This window comes from Schistocerca gregaria, chromosome 8 (genome assembly GCF_023897955.1).
Source record: "Schistocerca gregaria isolate iqSchGreg1 chromosome 8, iqSchGreg1.2, whole genome shotgun sequence".
Taxonomy (NCBI): domain Eukaryota; kingdom Metazoa; phylum Arthropoda; class Insecta; order Orthoptera; family Acrididae; genus Schistocerca; species Schistocerca gregaria.
This window is the reverse complement of record NC_064927.1, coordinates 261,325,101-261,344,274: the sequence shown is the minus strand read 5'-3', so window position 1 is coordinate 261,344,274 and position 19,174 is coordinate 261,325,101. Positions and strand designations below refer to the sequence as shown.

Here is a 19,174-nt window from a genome sequence, read left to right as displayed (position 1 = left end):
TAATAGAAAGCACTGATGCTCAAATCGTTATAGGCACTGAAAGCTGGCTAAAGCCGGATATATGCTCAGCCGAAATTTTTGCGAAGGACCTAACGGTGTTCCGAAAGGATAGGCTAAACACGGTTGGCGGCGGCGTGTTTGGTGCTGTTAGAAGTAGTTCAATTTGTCGCGGAATTGAAGTAGATATTTCCTGTGAGTTAGTACGGGCAGAGGTCATAGTTGGCAACAGGAATAAAATAACAATTGGATCCTTTTACTGACCTCCCAATTCTGATGATACAGTTGCTGAAAGGTTCAAAGAAAACTTGAGTTTGATTTCAAACACGTACCCGACTCACACGATAATAGTTGGTGGTGACTTTAATTTTCCCTCGATATGTTGGCGAAAATACATGTTTAATTCCGGAGGTACGCATAAAATATCATCCGAAGTTATGCTAAACGCGTTCTCTGAAAATTATTTCGAGCAGTTAGCTCATGAGGCCACGCGAATAGTAAATGGTTGTGGAAACACACTTGACCTGTTAGCAACAAATAAACTTGGGTTAATAACGAGCATGAAAACTGATACAGGGATTAGTGAACACAGGGTTTGTCGTAGCGAGACTGAATACTGTAATCCTCAAATCCTCCAAAAATAAGCGAAAAAGCAAATAAAAGTTCACTTGACGCCTTCCTGAGAGACAATATTCACTCATTCCAAATTAATAATATAAGTGTATACCAGATGCGGCTTGAATTCAGAGAAATAGTATCGGCAGCAATTGAGAGATTTGTACCAAATAAATTAACAAACGGCGGAGCTGATCTTCCTTGGTACACCAAACGCGTTAGAACACTGTTGCAAAACAACGAGAAAAAACATGCCAAATGTAATCAGACGCAAAATCCCCAACATTGGCGATCTTTTACAGAAGCTCGAAATTTAGCGCGGACTTCAATGCGAGATGTTTATAACAATTCCCATAACGAAACTTTGTCTCGAAACCTGGCAGAAAATCCGAAGAGTCTTAGGTCGTATGTGAAGTATGTTAACCGCAAGAAACAATCAGTGCCTTCTCTGCGCGATAGCAATGGAGATACTATCGAAGACAGTGCTGAGAAAGCAAAGTTACTAAAAACAGCCCACCGAAATGCCTTCACAAAAGAAGACGAAGTAAATATTCCAGAATTCGAATCGAGAACAGCTGCCAACATGAGTAACGTAGAAGTAAATATCCTCGGAGTAGTGAAGCAACATAAATCACTTAATAAAAGCATCTCTTCTGGCCCAGACTGTATTAACAATTAGGTTCCTTTCGGAGTTTGCTGATGCATTAGCCCCATACTTAACAGTCACATACAACGGTTGGCTGGACGAAAGACCCATTCCCTAGGACTGGAAAGTTGCACAGGTCACATCAATATTCAAGAAAGGTAGTAGGAGTATTCCACTAAATTACAGACACATATCGTTAACGTCAATATGCAGCAGGATTTTTGAAAATATATTGTGTTCGAACATTCTGAAATACCTGGGAAAAAAAACTGTCTATCGACACACAGTCGACATGGGTTTAGAATACATCGTTCCTATGAAACACATGAAGTGTTGAGTGCTATTGGCAAGGGATTTCAGATCGATTCCGTAGTTCTGGATTTCCGGAAGGTTTTTGACACTGTACCACACAAGCGGCTTGTAATCAAACTGGGTGCTTATGGAATATCGTCTCAGTTATGTGACTGGATTTGTGATTTCGTGTCAGAAAGGTCACAGTTGGTAATAACTGGCGGAAAGTTATCGAGTAAAGCAGAAGTGATTTCTGGCGTTCCCCAAGGTGGTGTTATAGGCCCTTTGCTGTTCCTTATCTATGTAAACGATTTGGGAGACAATCTGAACAGCCGTCTTCAGTTGTTTGCAGATAACATTGTCGTTTATCGACTAATAGTGTCTTGAGAAGATCAAAACAAATTGCAAAACGATTTAGAAAAGGTATCGGAATGCTGCGAAAAGTGGCAGTTGACCCTAAATAACGAAAAGTTTGAGGTCATCCACAAGAATACTAAAAGGAACTCGTTAAAGTTCGGTTACATGATAAATCAGTCTAATCTAAGACCCTTAAATTCAACTAAATACGTAGAAATTACATTTACGAACAACTTAAATTGAAAGGAACGCACAGAAAATGTTGTGGGGAAGGCTAAACAAAGACTGCGTTTTGTTGTCAGGACACTTGGAAAATGTAACAGATCTACCAAGGACACTACCTACACTAAGCTTGTCCGGCCTCTTTTAGAGTAGTGCTGCGCGGTGTGGGATCTTTACCAGATAGGACTGACGGAGTACATCGAAAAAGTTCAAAGAAACACAGCTCGTTTTGTATTATCGCGAAATGTGGAAGAGAGTGTCACAGAAGTGATAAAGGATTTGGACTGGGCATCATTAAAATAATGGCGTTTTTCGTTGCGACCGAAACTTCTCACGAAATTCCAATCACCAACTTCCTCCTTCGAATGCGAAAATATTTTGTTGACTGCGACATATATAGGGAGAAACGATCACCACGATAAAATAAGGGAAATCAGAGCTCGTACGAAAAGATATAGATGTTCATTCTTTCCGCGCGTTATACGAGATTGGAAAAATTGAGAACTGTGAAGGTGGTTGGATGAACCCTCTGCCAGGCACTTAAATGTGATTTGCAGAGTATCCATGTACATGCAGATGTAGGTATTTTCCATTTTTATGAGGCTAAAACTTTTTCAGGAGTGGTACATATCCTCAGTGGGTCTTAGTGAAAATTTTGAGTTTATTCAACATGAAAGTCATTTCAGTGGACAGAACTAAAGGTTTGATATTTGCGCTGTCCACCTGTCAAAAGCCTGAATAACAGGGTTTTGCAGCGCAGACCACTGCGAGACTTGCACGAAGATAATCACTGAGGTTCTGGAAGATACCGATAGGGGAGTCACGGCGACTCCAGTGTGGAGGCCATCTGCGTTAGGTTTCTCGGTAGAGGATCCATGGTACGAACAGACTGATGCAAGTGCCCCCAATTGATTCCCTATTACGTTTAAAACCGGAACGTCTGGTGGCCAGGGGAATACGGAAAACACATCCGATGATCTTCGAATAACGCACCCACACTGCGAGCTGTGTGAGACGTTCCATAGCCAGTGGCGTAGCGTGGTTGTAAAGGTTGGGGATACTGTAGTTATTATAGGGAGACAAAATAGTACAATATACAATAATTTAAACAAATGAAACAAAATTCATCAAATAAAATAACAACAGCCACTACTACTACTACTACTACTACTACCACCATTACCAGTACCACCGCCACTAATAATAATAATAATAACTAACTTGTTCAAGAAACGATGACAAACTTGTAGAACTCCAGCAGCAAGAGAAGAGGCACTTATATTTTCTTTTACACAAGTGCAATGCTCCTGTCTTTTCTTTCCACGAATAAGTCTATAACTCGGTCTACAAAGATCTGATCACTGGATAGATCTCCAAGTAGTGTCTTTTCTGTTGCTAACGTGCTCAAACACGACAGTCGGATGTTGGACATTGAATTCCTTAAATAATTCTTCAGTCGTTCAAGAGCCCTCATGCTTTGTTCGCTGCTTGTTGTAGTTGTGGGTAGGGTCAACACCAAACGCAGGAACTTCGTTGTTTCGTCATAAACGGAGTCTAAATAATTGCTGACAATGTACTTTAAGAGGATTCTTGGAGACAAGTGTTTTTGTCTCATCGGCGTTTATGTTACACAGCTGATTTTCAAGATGTTCTTGTTTGAATAAAGGGTACTGTTCTAATAATTGAAGTAGTTTCAACTTTGGGAATCCTTTTTGATAGTTCGTGAAATACTTTTCGTTCAAAGGTTCAACAAACTGAATTTGGGGAACGTCTTGAAACCTTATTTCCATCTGAACAATTTGCAAATCCAGTATCTCGTAAGTTAATGACCTGAGAGATTTCTTTTGACTGTCACAGAATGATAAGTTGCCATTCAAACACAAGCTGCATTTAATCCATTCATCAACGAATGTTTCCGTTCTTAACTGTTGTTTGTTCCTCAAAACATTTCTTATTTCGTCTTAGCAAGCAGTTATACTTGCAGGTTTTGACTGAAGAACATTAAAGAGATGATCAACATAAGCAAAGCACCTTCGGTAGAAGCAAAAGAAGTAGACAAACGTAGGATCATCCATCCGTAGTTTCATTCCCACAGCACAGCTCATAGAGTCTGGATCCCACTGAGAGTCTGTATCATGAAATATATAATTAAGAACACTATATAGCCCTGAGAAATGACTAGATGTTATTGAAACTGCCCTGGAACGAAAGTACCAGCGAGTGTTGCTTGCATGTGGCAGTTTCAATCCTTTCTCAGTCAGCAATACAGTTCGTTTTGATGATTTGCTAAGAAACGAATGGAATACAGTAAGATCGCTTACTAACATGCATACTTGTCGTATGATTTTGCAGGCATGTAACAGTACCAAATTCAGTTGGTGTGTGTAACAATGAATAAACAGCACATAGGGACAGAACTGCTTCATCAATTGTTGTAGTTCTCTTTCTCTGATAGTCATTACTGAAGCGCCTTCATATATTTGACTAACCACTTTTCCTTCGACATTCCATTCTTCCAATACTGCGTGAATAATGTTTGACAAACCTTCAGCAGTTTTATCTCTAGAAATATCGTAAAATCCAACGAATCTTTCCTCAATTTTATCTGCAATATAGTACCTAAATATTATACTCATTTGGCTCTTGCATGACACGTCTAATGTTTCATCAGCCTGAATCGAAATGAAATTGCAGTTCTGAATTTCAGATTTTATTTTCTCATTAACTGCCAGAGTTATCATTTCTATTACATCATTCTGTATATCTGGAGAAGTTCCTTTGAAGGTTGAAGATGATGACAGATGGTCTCGGATTAACTGCTCTCCTTGAGCTAGTAAATCCAACAATTTACCTTTGTTGCTGGAGGATTCGTCTTCTCGATGGCCGCGAAAGGCTAGTTCTTGTTTACAAAGAAATACAGTTGCGTGAATAAGACGAACCAATACTCTCCTGCTGGATGCAACTTGTTTGTTGTATTATATTGCTGTCAGATGAGTGGCTTCAGAAAGGGCGTGCTCAATTCAGATTTGCCCAATAACTGAAATGATTCTTTGTTCTGGAGGTGACGTTTTGATATCTGATGCTTTTGTGCTTTCCTGTCAAGGTTCTTTATTGTACAAATGTCCTCGTTGCATCATTCCTTTTCACCATAAAACAGAAGACATATATAACAATATAATCTGTCATTAACTGCATTCGCAGTCAGTCTAGCATACTTTTTGTACCAGGCTGTCTGAAAAGTGCGTTTTTGTTTGGCTTCACTTAAAACTACACTGAGTACAGGAGTAGGTCGTTTGGCCTTCAATTACCACTTTTTTCGTTCGTTAATGTAGAAAAAGGAGTTCTTAATATAAATTCTATATGGTGTTCAGTTGCTGGCTCACTCATGTTGGCGACACAACGAAAATATGCACTAAAATCAAACAAGAATAACTATGAACACAAACCGCGCGACTGTTCACTTCCGTGTTAAAAGGCAGCATAGAAGCGGCAGAGACTAGTCTCGATACCTGCTGGCAATTGCAGCGCACCGGCCTTCGTGGGAGAGGGAAGTGGAGGGGAGCCGAGAACGCTCAAGCGCACGCAGCCAGGTAAGGGAAGGGAGGCAGAGACAGAGCAGTCGAGTCTCAAGCAGGCAGACACACCAATACTCAGGGTGCGGCGGCGCGGGCTACAAAACTGATGTCTTCGCACATTTAGTGCTCTTAGTAGAAAGTTTTGAATTACTATTGCATCTTTTTTTTTTTTTTTAGCGCGACTACGGGGGAGACTAAGTCTCAAAGTCTCCCCTCACGCTACGCCACTGTCCATAGCCCTACTGGTAAAAGCCATCGTGCCGAGGAAAAACAAACTCAAATAGGGGTGGACATGGTACCCCAAGATCAGGTGCGTACTTGTTTTTATCCACTGTGCCTTCAAAAACGACGATATCACCAAGGGAATGCCACCAAGACACCCTCCGAGCCATAGCCCTCCCTCCTCCGGCCTGGAGCCTTACTATGATCGTTGCAATGTGTTTTATTTCAGACGTTTCACGGCATACACAGCATCGGCCATCTGTCCGGTGGAACATAAAACGTGATTCATCTGAGAAGGTCACTTGTCGCCACTCATAAGAGAACCTCCCCATCGCACGCCCCTCAGATTTAGTTATAAGTTGGCACAGTGGATAGGCCTTGAAAAACTGAACACAGATCAATGTAGAAAACAGGAAGAAGTTGTGTGGAACTATGAAAAACCAAGCAAAATAAAGAAACAGTGTAGTCCATGCGCAATATAGGCAACATCAAGGAACGTGTAAGCTCAGACGCGTCGTCGTCCCGTGATTAGCGTGAGCAGCTGCGGAACGAGAGGTCTTTGGTTCAAGTCTTCCATCAAGTGAAAAGTTAATTTTTTATTTTCAGACAATTATAATCCGTCCGTCCGTCCGATGCGATCACTTTTTTGGGAGTGATTATCACATCCACAAGAAAATCTAAATCGGTCAAGGTAGAAGAATGTTTTTACCCATTCGCCTAGTGTACAAATTAGGTAGGTCGACAACATATTCCTGTCATGTGACGCACATGCCCTCAGCGGTGTCGTATAGGATATATAAGAAGTGTTTTCCTGTGGAGGAATCGGTTGACCTATGACCTTGTGATCCAATGTTTTCGGTTCCCATTGGAGAGGCACGTCCTTTCGTCTACTAATCGCACGGTTTTGGGGTGCGGTCGCAAAACACAAGACACTAAACTTATTACAGTGAACAGAGACGTCAATGAACGAACAGACAGATCATAACTTTGCGAAAATAAACTTTTCACTCGAGGGAAGACTTAAACTAAGGACCTCTCGTTCCGCAGCTCCTCACGCTACCCACGGGACCACGGCGCGACAGAGCTTACCCGTTCCTTTAGGGGGTTGCTTATCATGCGCATGGACTACTCAGTTTGTATATCTGGCTTATTTTTTTCATAGTTACAATCAGCTTCTTCCTGTTTTCTCGATTGATCTGTGTTCAGTTTTTCAAGGCCTATCCACTGTGCCAACTTATAACTAAATCGGAGGGGGGGGGGGGGGGCGCGATGGGGAGTTTCCCTTGCCAGTAAACATCCAGTTGCTGTGCTGGCGTTCAAATGCCAGCCTTCGTCGTCGATGAACAGTAGGCGGCATGGGTGCACGAACGAGACGCACGCAGCGAAGGCCCATACGCAGCAACGTTCGCTGAGCGGTCGTTGAGGAGACCCAGTTGGTTGCCCTTGGTTCATCCGAGCGGTCATTTCATCAACAGTTGAAGATCTATTCGCTTGTACACGTCTCCACAGCCGACGTTCACCACTGTCATCTATGACCCGTCGTGAGCCACAGTTGCCACGGCGCCGGTTTTAGATAGCGTCATTTCCCCTTGCGAGATGTACGTTAACCACGGCGGCACGTGACTTAGTCGCTTCGAAACTGCTTCCAGCCTTGGCCCGAAAGCTAAAGATCATGCTCTCTTGGCCGTAAGATAAATCGCTCGATTTCCACATTAAGACAACAACTGCAGTGTTTTCCGCGTCCCCCAGGCGCGCGTTATACAGGGCTCACCTAACATTACTGCTGGATGTATTTCGTAAACCACATCAAATACTGACGAATCGATTCCATAGACCGAACGTGAGGAGAGGGGCTAGTGTAATTGGTTAATACAAACCATAAAAAAATGCACGGAAGTATGTTTTTTAACACAAACCTACGTTTTTTTTTATATGGAACCCCATTAGCTTTGTTAGCACATCTGAACATATAAACAAATACGTAAGCAGTGTCGCTTGCTGCATTGTAAAATGTTAATTACATCCGAAGATATTGTAACCTAAAGTTGACGCTTGAGTACCACTCCTCCAATATTCGATCGTGTGTGTGGGAGAGCACCGAATTACGTAGGGGTCAAAAGGGAACGGTGATGGACCTTAGGTACAGAAGAGACTGGAACAGTACATTACGTTCACATGCTAACACCTTTTTATTGGTCTTTTTCAATGACGCACATGTACATTACCGTGAGGGGTGAGGTACACGTACACACGTAGTTTCCGCTTTCAATTACGGAGTGGAATAGAGTGTGTCCCGACATGTCATTCCAATAGACGTTCAACGTGGTGGCCGTCATTTGCTGCACATAATTGCAATCTCTGGCGTAATGAATGTCGCACACGCTGCAGTACATCTGGTGTAATGTCGCCGCAGGCTGCCACAATACGTTGTTCCATATCCTCTGGGGTTGTAGGCACATCACGGTACACATTCTCCTCTAACGTACCCCACAGAAAGAAGTCCAGAGGTGTAAGATCAGGAGAACGGGCTGGCCAATTTATGCGTCCTACACGTCCTATGAAACGCCCGTCCAACATCCTGTCAAGGGTCAGCCTAGTGTTAATTGCGGAATGTGCAGGTGCACCATCATGCTGATAGCACATACGTCGACGCGTTTCCACTGGGACATTTTCGAGCAACGTTGGCAGATCATTCTGTAGAAACGCGATGTATGTTGCAGCTGTTTGGACCCATGAAATGAAGTGAGGACCAATGAGATGGTCGCCAATGATTCCGCACCATACATTTACAGTCGACGGTCGCTGTCGCTCTACCTGTCTGAGCCAGCGAGGATTGTCCACGGACCAGTAATGCATGTTCTGCAGATTCACTGCCCCGTGGTTTGTGAAACCGGCTTCATCGGTAAACAGGTAGAACTGCAACGCATTCTCTGTTAATACCCATTGCACTCTATGATTAAAGTCATCAGCATGTAATTGCTGATGTAGTGACACATGAAACGGGTGAAAACGGTGACGATGCAGTATGCGCATGACACTACTTTCACTCAGTCCACGGGCTCTCGCAATGTCCCGTGTACTCACGTGTGGGTTCATGGCAACAGCAGCTAACACACCAACTGCACCCGCTTCTCCTGTGACGGGCCTGTTGCGGACCCGTTTGCGTGCTACGACCATACCTGTTGCATACAGTTGGCGGTAGATGTTTTGCAATGCGCGGCACGTTGGATGCTCTCTGTCCGGGTACCGTTCTGCATACACCCTGCACGCTTCAGCTGCATTTCGTCGACACTCGCCATAGATAAGTATCATCTCCGCCTTTTCAGAGTTCGAATACATCATGGTCACAGTTCCTACAACACTACACTATCACAGACGTTTGGTAACACGGTGTACTGCAGTTGGTCTGCGTGCAGAGATGAATGCAGAATAACAATAGCAGAAAGCGCTATATGCGGACACTGCGACACCTAGACCAAACCACAGCAGTGCACTACAGCCACACTCGTAAACACGGTCGTTATCGTAAACATGTCTCTGCAGATGCTGCTCACCGACCGTGGCCCGTGTTTGTTACAACACGCAACTGAACGTTGGAGGTTTCAAGCGTCAACTTTAGGTTACAATATCTCCGGATGTAATTAACATTTTACAATGCAACAAACGGCACTGATTACGTATTTATTTATATGCTCAGATGTGCTAACAAAACTAACGTGGTTCCATTTTAAAAAACGTAGGTTTGTGTTAAAAAACATACTTCCGTGCATTTTTGTATGGTTTGAATTAAACAATTACACTAGCCCCTCTCCTCACGTTCGGTCTATGGAATCGATTCGTCAGTATTTGATGTGGTTTACGAAATACATCCAGCAGTAATGTTAGGTGAGCCCTGTATAACGCTCGCCTGGGGGACGCGGAAAACACTGCAGTTGTTGTCTAATGTGGAAATGGAGCGATTTATCTTACGGCCAAGAGTGCATGATCTTTAGCTTTCGGGCCAAGGCTGGAAGCAGTTTCGAAGCGACTAAGTCACGTGCCGCCGTGGTTAACGTACATCTCGCATGGCGAAATGACGCTATCTAAAACCGGCGGCGAGGCAACTGTGGCTCACGACGGGTCATAGATGACAGTGGTGAACGTCGGCTGTGGAGACGTGTACAAGCGAATAGATCTTCAACTGTTGATGAAATGACCGCTCAGATGAACCAAGGGCAACCAACTGGGTCTCCTCAACGACCGCTCAGCGAACGTTGCTGCGTATGGGCCTTCGCTGCGTGCGTCTCGTTCGTGCACCCATGCCGCCTACTGTTCATCGACGACGAAGGCTGGCATTTGAACGCCAGCACAGCAACTGGATGTCTACTGGCAAGGGAAACTCCTCATCGCCCCCCCCCCCCCCCCCTCCGATTTAGTTATAAGTTGGCACAGTGAATAGGCCTTGAAAAACTGAACACAGATCAATCTAGAAAACAGGAAGAAGCTGATTGAAACTATGAAAAAAATAAGCAAAATATACAAACTGAGTAGTCCATGCGCATGATAAGCAACATAAAGGAACGGGTAAGCTCTGTCGCGCCGTGGTCCCATGGGTAGCGTGAGGAGCTGCGGAACGAGAGGTCCTTAGTTCAAGTCTTCCCTCGAGTGAAAAGTTTATTTTCGCAACAAACGGCACTGATTACGTATTTACTTATATGTTCAGATGTGCTAACAAAACTAATGGGGTTCCATTTAAAAAAACGTAGGTTTGTGTTAAAAAACATACTTCCGTGCATTTTTGTATGGTTTGAATTAAACAATTACACTAGCCCCTCTCCTCACGTTCGGTCTGTGGAATCGGTCCGTCAGTATTTCATGTGGTTTACGAAATATATCCAGCGGTAGCGTTAGGTGACTCACCCTGTATATACCCCACTGCTAGTGCTTCCACTCGCAGTCTGTGAGTGGCTGTTGCAAATTGACGTCGAACATGGGCGGTAGCCACATCAATATGGCTGGACTGTGTGGAATGACTACTACCCACATGTGACGGGTCATACTGAGTGCAAACGTAAAAACATGAGACTGTTACCAACCCGTTCTTCCTGCTTCGTGCTTAAAAGGCCTGCCCAGACAGAATGCGGCCTGGCCGTCAGGCCTGTGGCCTCGAACCGCAGCCGGCAGGCCGCACTGTTGAATCGCTCGTTACTGTATGGCGGCGGTCACACAGAGTGCCGCTATGAAGCACCGGCAACCGGCCTCCCGCACCGGCCGCCGCCGGGTTGTCACAGATTCGCCGCACGTCGGAGCGGCTGCTTGCCTCTGTTGGCGCACTGAACTGTTCTGTGGTCACACTGGAAGCAGCGGCGTGAGGCGGCTTTTGTCTTGCAGCTCATAGTGCATGCATCGTGGACACAGAATTACTTATAGAGGAGGTGAGACAATACAACTTTTTGTATGATACACGCGATCCTGATTTGGAGGTAGAATACTTTTGCCCTTGATATACTCTTGATAGAAACCTGAATTTTCAGAAATAGTGTTGTCACTGTGATGTCCATAATTTCCAATATCAACTACTGTAAACTCGTAGTATGGATCAACGATCGTCAGGAGAACCAGCGAAAAGAATTTTTTGTAACTGGGATCCACTATCCTTCGTGCATTTTAATCTGATATGCTTTCCGTCTATGCTTCCAAGGCAGTTCGGAAACCCCCAAAGTTCTAGAAATCCTTCTTCAGATTTCTTCCACATCACTGTTGTAGGAATAGGTAAATATCTGGGTTGTAGAACAGTCCCTATTGCCTGGCGCAATTGTTTCACAATTTCTTACACTGTTGAACGTCCTAACCGAAAAGAAAAAGCCATGGTCTGGGCCGGCCGGGGTGGTCCAGCGGTTCTAGGCGCTACAGTCTGGAGCCGCGCGACCGCTACGGTCGCAGGTTCGAATCCTGCCCCGGGCAGGATGTGTCTGATGTCCTTAGGTTAGTTAGGTTTAAGTAGTTCTACGGTCTAGGGGACTGATGACCTGAGAAGTTAAGTCCCATAGTGCTCAGAGCCATTTTGAACTATGGTCTGGTGACTGTCGCCTGTAGTCAAGTACCTGGAAAAGATTAAAATAAATTATGCCGATAGAACGAATAGATAAGTTAACGACCAAAGATGTGTTACTTTAAATTCAATGACAATGTTATGAATACAATGAAACAAAACAATCTGCCGGCCTCGGTGGTCTAGCGGTTCAGGCGCTCAGTCCGGAACCGCGCGACTGCTACGGTCGCAGGTTCGAATACTGCCCCGGGCATGGTTGTGTGTGATGTCCTTAGGTTAGTTAGGTTTAAGTAGTTCTAGGTTCTAGTGGACTGATGACCACAGATGTTAAGTCCCATAGTGCTCAGAGCCATTTTTTTGAAACAAAACAATCTATTAAGTAGAAAGTTCTCTCTAGCGGAAATAGATGTTACTATCGTTTGCTGATTCGTAAACACTGCAGGTAAGTTTATCACTCCACTCGTAACTACGTTGTGGGATAGCACTTTCTTCCACCGAACCTTTCATATGATGAATAAATTATATGAGTACTGTTTAAAGCAGAAAGAGGCCACAAATGGTAAAACTTACCTCAAACAAATAGCAGCTGACGCATCAAGAGCCGCTGCGGCCGGCCGTTGTCTGTGTGGCGTCCCTAGCCACTGACTGGCCCGGCCTCCCGCTGCGCTGTCCGTCGCAGCGACAGGCTGGATTCTGTCTGGACAGGCCTTAGTGGGGTCCTAAGCTTAAAGTGAGCTCCGTCCCACGGGCCAACGCATCTTTTACCTTTCTTATTCCCATCTCACAAAGAGTGCGTCGTGAGTATTCCATATTTTTGCCACACGGGGTTCGACCTCTGGCTCCCTATTTCTCGTGCCCATTAGGCTATTTGATTTCGTCTCCAAGCACGACTCTAGCTTGCACTGCAGACAAGTTTCCACCATGATTTGAGAACGGAGGCTGTCACCAGAGGCGAACCCTCAGGGTGTGTATAAATAGCAACACGAGGAAAACAGAGTCAAGGGAGTACTTGGCGTATCACGCCGCAGTGGTGTACACTGAATTAAATTAATTGAAATGGAGTGAATGGAAATGAAATCAAAAGAGATGCTTTATTATGAAGTGATGTCAGTGAAAACCATACAGAAATTTTGAACATGCATCGTAATGAATATATCATGTCAAATGAAACTCCGCATATCTGAGCGGTTCGCACTGATATTACACAGGTAAACTTATTTATTTAATGCATAGTTTACCCCACAGCATGAAACGTGTTGTTGTTGTTGTTGTTGTTGTTGTGGTCTTCAGTCCTGAGACTGGTTTGATGCAGCTCTTCATGCTACCCTATCCTGTGCAAGCTTCTTCATCTCCCAGTACCTGCTGCAACCTACATCCTTCTGAATCTGCTTAGTGTATTCATCTCTTGGTCTCCCTCTACGATTTTTACCCTCCACACTGCCCTCCATTGCTAAATTTGTGATCCCTTGATGCCTCAGGACATGCCCTACCAACCGATCCCTTCTTCTAGTCAAGTTGTGCCACAAACGTCTCTTCTCCCCAATCCTATTCAACACCTCCTCATTAGTCACGTGATCTACCCATGTTATCTTCAGCATTCTTCTGTAGCACCACACTTCAAAAGCTTCTATTCTCTTCTTGTCCAAACTATTTATTGTTCATGTTTCACTTGCTATCAAGCCCGAGGTCCCACAGGGTTCGGTCTTAGGTCCTCTTTACTGTTCTTGATGTACATTAATGACTTACCATTCCATATTGATGAGGATGCAAAGTTAGTTCTTTTTGCTGATGATACAAGTATAGTAATAACATCCAAAAACCAAGAACTAAGTGATGTAATTGTAAATGATGTTTTTCACAAAATTATTAAGTGGTTCTCAGCAAACGGAATCTCTTTAAATTTTGATAAAACACAGTATATACAGTTCCGTACAGTAAATGGCACAACTCCAGTAATAAATATAGACTTTGAACAGAAGTCTGTAGCTAAGGTAGAATTTTCAAAATTTTTAGGTGTGTCCATTGATGAGAGGTTAAACTGGAAGCAACACATTGATGGTCTGCTGAAACGTCTGAGTTCGGCTACGTATGCTATTAGGGTTATTGCAAATTTTGGTGATAAGAATCTCAGTAAATTAGCTTACTATGCCTACTTTCATTCACTGCTTTCATATGGTATCATATTCTGGGGTAATTCATCGTTGAGTAGAAAAGTATTCATTGCTCAAAAACGTGTAATCAGAATAATTGCTGGAGCCCACCCACGGTCATCTTGCAGACATCTATTTAAGGATCTAGGGATCCTCACAGTAACCTCACAGTATATATATTCACTTATGAAATTTGTTGTTAATAATCCAGCCCAGTTCAAAAGTAATAGCAATGTGCATAGCTATAACACCAGGAGAAAGGATGGTCTTCACTATGCAGGGTTAAATCTGACTTTGGCTCAGAAGGGGGTAAATTATGCTGCCACAAAAGTCTTTGGTCACCTACCAAACAGCATCAAAAGCCTGACAGATAGTCAACCAACACTTAAAAATAAATTAAAAGAATTTCTAGATGACAACTCCTTCTACTCATTGGCTGAATTTTTAGACATAAATTAAGGGAGGGAAAAAAACTAACTTGAGCATTAGTGTCATGCAATATTTTGTGTAATGTAATATCTTGTACAGACATCTTTCATTAACCTGACACGTTCCACATCATTACGAAGTGTCGTATTCATGATCTATGGAAGAAGTATTAATCTAATCTAATCTAATCTAATCTAACTTCCATACATGGCTACACTCCATACAAATACTTTCAGAAACGACTTCCCGACACTTAAATCTATACTCGATGTTAACAAATTTCTCTTCTTCAGAAACGCTTTCCTTGCCATTGCCAGTCTACATTTTATATCCTCTCTACTTCGACCATCATTAGTTATTTTGCTCCCCAAATAGCAAAACTCCTTTACTACTTTAAGTGTCTCATTTCCTAATCTAATTCCCTCAGCATCACCCGACTTAAATCGACTGCATTCCATTATCCTCGTTTTGCTTTTGTTGATGTTCATCTTATATCCTCCTTGTAAGACACTGTCCTTTCCGTTCAACTGCTCTTCCAAGTCTTTTGCTGTCTCTGACAGAATTACAATGTCATCAGCGAACCTCAAAGTTTTTATTTCTTCTCCCTGGATTTTAATACCTACTCCAAATTTTTCTTTTGTTTCCTTTACTTGTTGTAATATGACATTTTAATTAGAATCATCCAAGTTAACTGCTAACAGTTTTATTATGTTTCGTACAATAAACCTGTTTCGACAATACTGTCATTGTCAAGCACACACGCGAATATTATATAGAATGAAATTCATTTCCTTTCGCGATATTTGTATAAGAAGTTAATTGTGAATGTATACTTACATTAAGTTGAGCGAAACATACATCCAATCACTCATGTTTCTTTTCGTCAATTGTCGAAGTTTTTATGATGGTAAAATATTTGGTAGCTAGTTGACAGTTCTCTTTGATACTATGTGCTTACAGACTGGTTATATCTAGTCAGTAGTATTGTTTGTGTTCATAATACTAGAAGGACTCGCTATGTACATACTACAAGAACTGGGAAAAATTATCCACAAGACATACTAACCGGGCAGACCAACTTCCAACATAAATATTACCTAGAAAACTTTATTGATATTTATTTTATTGATATTTAATTGTCATTGGGGCCAGAACTCGATAATAGGAAAAGGAAGAGGAGGAAAAATAGTGAATGAATGTGGACTGGCGGAAAAGAATGAAGTCACGTGGTAGAATTTTGATCAGAGTATAGTTTAATCATCGCTAACACTTGGTTTAAGTATCATTAAATAAACTCGTATACGTGTAAGTATACATGTAAGAGACATGGAGAAACCAGAAGGTTTTACATTGATTCAATAATGGTTATACAGAGATTTAGGAACCAATTTTTACACTGTAAGACATTTTCAGGGGCAGATGTGCACTCTGGCCACAATTTATTGCTTATGAACTATAGATTAAAGCTGAAGAAACTGTAAATTTATGAAATTAAGGAGATCGGACGTGGATAATTTGAAAGAACAAGAGATTATTGAGAATTTTAGAGGGAGCTTTAGGCAACGACTGACCATAACAAGGGAAAGTAATACAGTAGAGGACGAGTGTTTAACCTTAAGAGATAAAATAGAGAAAGCAGCAAAGGAGCAAACAGTTAGACAGATAGTGCCAAGTAGATATCCTAGGATATCATAGAAGACATTGAATGCAACTGATGAAAAGAGAAAATATAAACGTGCACCAAATGAAGCAGGAGAAAGAGAATACAGAAGTCTTAAAAATAAACTGGAAAGAAGTGCAAATTGGCTGTCACAAATGGCTAGAGGATTTAGAAGCATATTCCGCTATGGGAAAGATAGATACCGTCTACATGGAAACTAAAGTAGTCTTTGGAGAAAAGAGGAGCAGTTGCTTGAATATCAAGAGCTCAGCTGAAAAACCATTGCTAAGTAAGAAAGGGAAAGCTGAAAAGTGAAAGGAGTATACAGAGGTTCTGTACAAGAGAGATGAACCCCGAGGCAATATTACATCAAGGGAAATGAGATGGCAACTACAGACAGAGCACTAAGTCGAAACAAGGTCTCCTGGAGTAGATGACATTCCGTCAGATTTACTAGTAGCCTCGGGAGAGCCAGCCATAACAAAACTATTCCATATAGTGTGCAACATGTATGAGACAGACGAAATATTCTCAGCCGTCAAGAAGAAAGTAATAATTAAAACTCCAAAGAAAGCTAGTGCTGATAGGTGTAAATGATACCAAACTACCAGTTTAATAAGTCATGGTTGCAAAATAATAACACTAATTCTACACTAAAGAATAGAAAAAACTGGTAGATGCCGACCTCGGCAAATAGCAGATTGCATTCCTGAGAAATGCAGGACACGCGAGGCAGTGCTAACACTAGGACTTCTCTTAGGCGATAGTTTAAGGAAAGGCAGGTCAATGTTTACAGCATTTGTAGACATAGAGAGAGCGTTTCAAAATGTCGACTACAATACTCTCTCTGAAATTCTGAGGTTATCATGGGTAAATTATAGAGAGCGAAGAACTATTTACAACTCGAACAAAAACCAGATGGCAGCTATAAGACTCGAGGGGCGTAAAAAGGAAACAGTGGCTGAAAAGGTAGTGAGACAGCATTGTAGATATTCCCCGATGTTATTCAATCTGTACACTGAACAAGCAGTAAAGAAAACCAAAAGGAAAATGTGGGAAGTAATTAAAGTCCAATGAGAAAAAATAAATCTTTGAGATTTGCCGATGATACTGTAATTTGATCAGAGACAGCATAAGACTTGGGGGAGCAGTTGAAAGGAATGGACAGTGTCTTGAAAGGAGAATAAAAAATGAACATCTAGATCTACACCTATATCCATACTCATCAAACTACCGTGAGGTGCATGGCAGAGGGTTAGTCCTATTGTACCAGTTATTAGAATTTGTTTCCGTTCCATTCACGTATGGAGTGCGGGAAGAATAATTGTTTGAATGCATCTGTGCGTCCAGTAATTATTCTAATCTTGCCTTCACGATACGCGGTACGAATGAGTTTGTAGTATATCCCTAGAGTAACCATTTAAAGCCGATTTTTGAAACTTGGTTAATAGGTTTCCCCGGGATGGTTTACGTCTGTCTTCAAGAGTCTACCATTTCAATCCCTTCAGTATATCTGTGACATTCTCCCATGGATTAAACAAACCTGTGACCATTCGTGCAAAACGAAGATAATTGAATGTAGTCGAATGCTGAAGGAATTAGATTAGAAAACGACGCACTTAAAGTTGTAGGTAAGCTTTGCAACGTGGGTAACAAAATAACTGATAACATCCAATGTGGAGCATATAAACGGTAGACTGGCAGTGACAGGAAAAGCATTTCTGAAGAAGAAAATTCAAATACCTCGGAGCACTCTGGGACTCAACATCTGAGATCATCAGTGCCCTAGAACTTAGAACTACTTAAACCTAACTAACCTAAGGACATCACACACATCCATGCCCGAGGCAGGATTCGAACCTGCGACCGTAGCAGTCGCTCGGTTCAGGACTGAAGCGCCTAGAACCGCTGGCTTCTGAAGAAAAGAAACCTTTTAATATCAAATACAGACTCAGGTATTAGGAAGTCTTTTCTGATGTTATTTGTCTGAAATGCAGGCATTGGTGGAAGTAAAATGAGAACGATAAACAGTTTAGACAGAAAGAGAATAGAAGCTTTTGAAATGTGGTACTACAGAACAATGCTGAAGATTATATGGGGAGATCACGTAAATGACGATGAGGTGCTGAATAAAATTGAGGAGAAAAATATTTGTGATAGAGTTTGAGTAAGATTAGGAATAGGTCGATAGGACACATTCTCAGATATCAAGGGATCAGCATTTTAATATTGGAGGGAGGTATGATGGATAGAAAATCGTAGAGGAAGCCCAAGAGATGAGTACAGGAAGCATATCCTGAAAGATATACACTGCAGTAATTATTCGCAGATGAAGAGACTTGCACAGGATAGAGTACATTGGAGACCTGCATCAAACCATTCTTTGGAGTGAAGACCTCAACAACAACATGATAAAAGATACGTATAGTGTGTTCTGGGACCCGAAGATTGTCAAATGTAATATCTAAATAGTTTGTAAATAAAAGAAAAACCTTTAAATGCAGTTAACGGTATCATCCCTACTAATATAGGCGAACTTTCAAGTATCGCGACTAATTAATTACTCTACTTGCTCAAGACATCTGAGCACTTTTTACTTTTATTACATGTCACTATATTTTCATTGATTTCATTCCCAACGATCTATTCATTGAAGTTGCACTCAGTTCAATTCGAGTTCCTTCCTTCTTGTGGCCCTTACCAGAACTTAACAATATTCACAAACGGTAATGTAATGCCTTTACGTTTAAATATTTCGTACCAAAATACGCAAGACGGGAATCAAAGTGCGTCACTAACTCCATTAATAACACAATGACTCTCGGAAACGGTGGGCAACGTACAAAACATCGTGCATTTCCTTAGCTAAGCACAGAAGCTAGGCAGAGAAAACAAAAGTCACATCCCAGTAGCCACGGAATGTGGCTAAAATAAAGAATTCAGTTTAACAATTTAATACCCAGCCCCGACACAAGTAAT

General features: G+C 42.1%; 1 protein-coding gene across 1 annotated transcript in view; it reads left to right on the top strand.

Moving 5' to 3' along the window:
- Positions 1-19,174, top strand: part of LOC126284343 (alpha-tocopherol transfer protein-like) — a 102,396-nt gene that overhangs the window by 63,147 nt on the left and 20,075 nt on the right. The gene's annotated exons all lie outside the window — the stretch shown is intronic.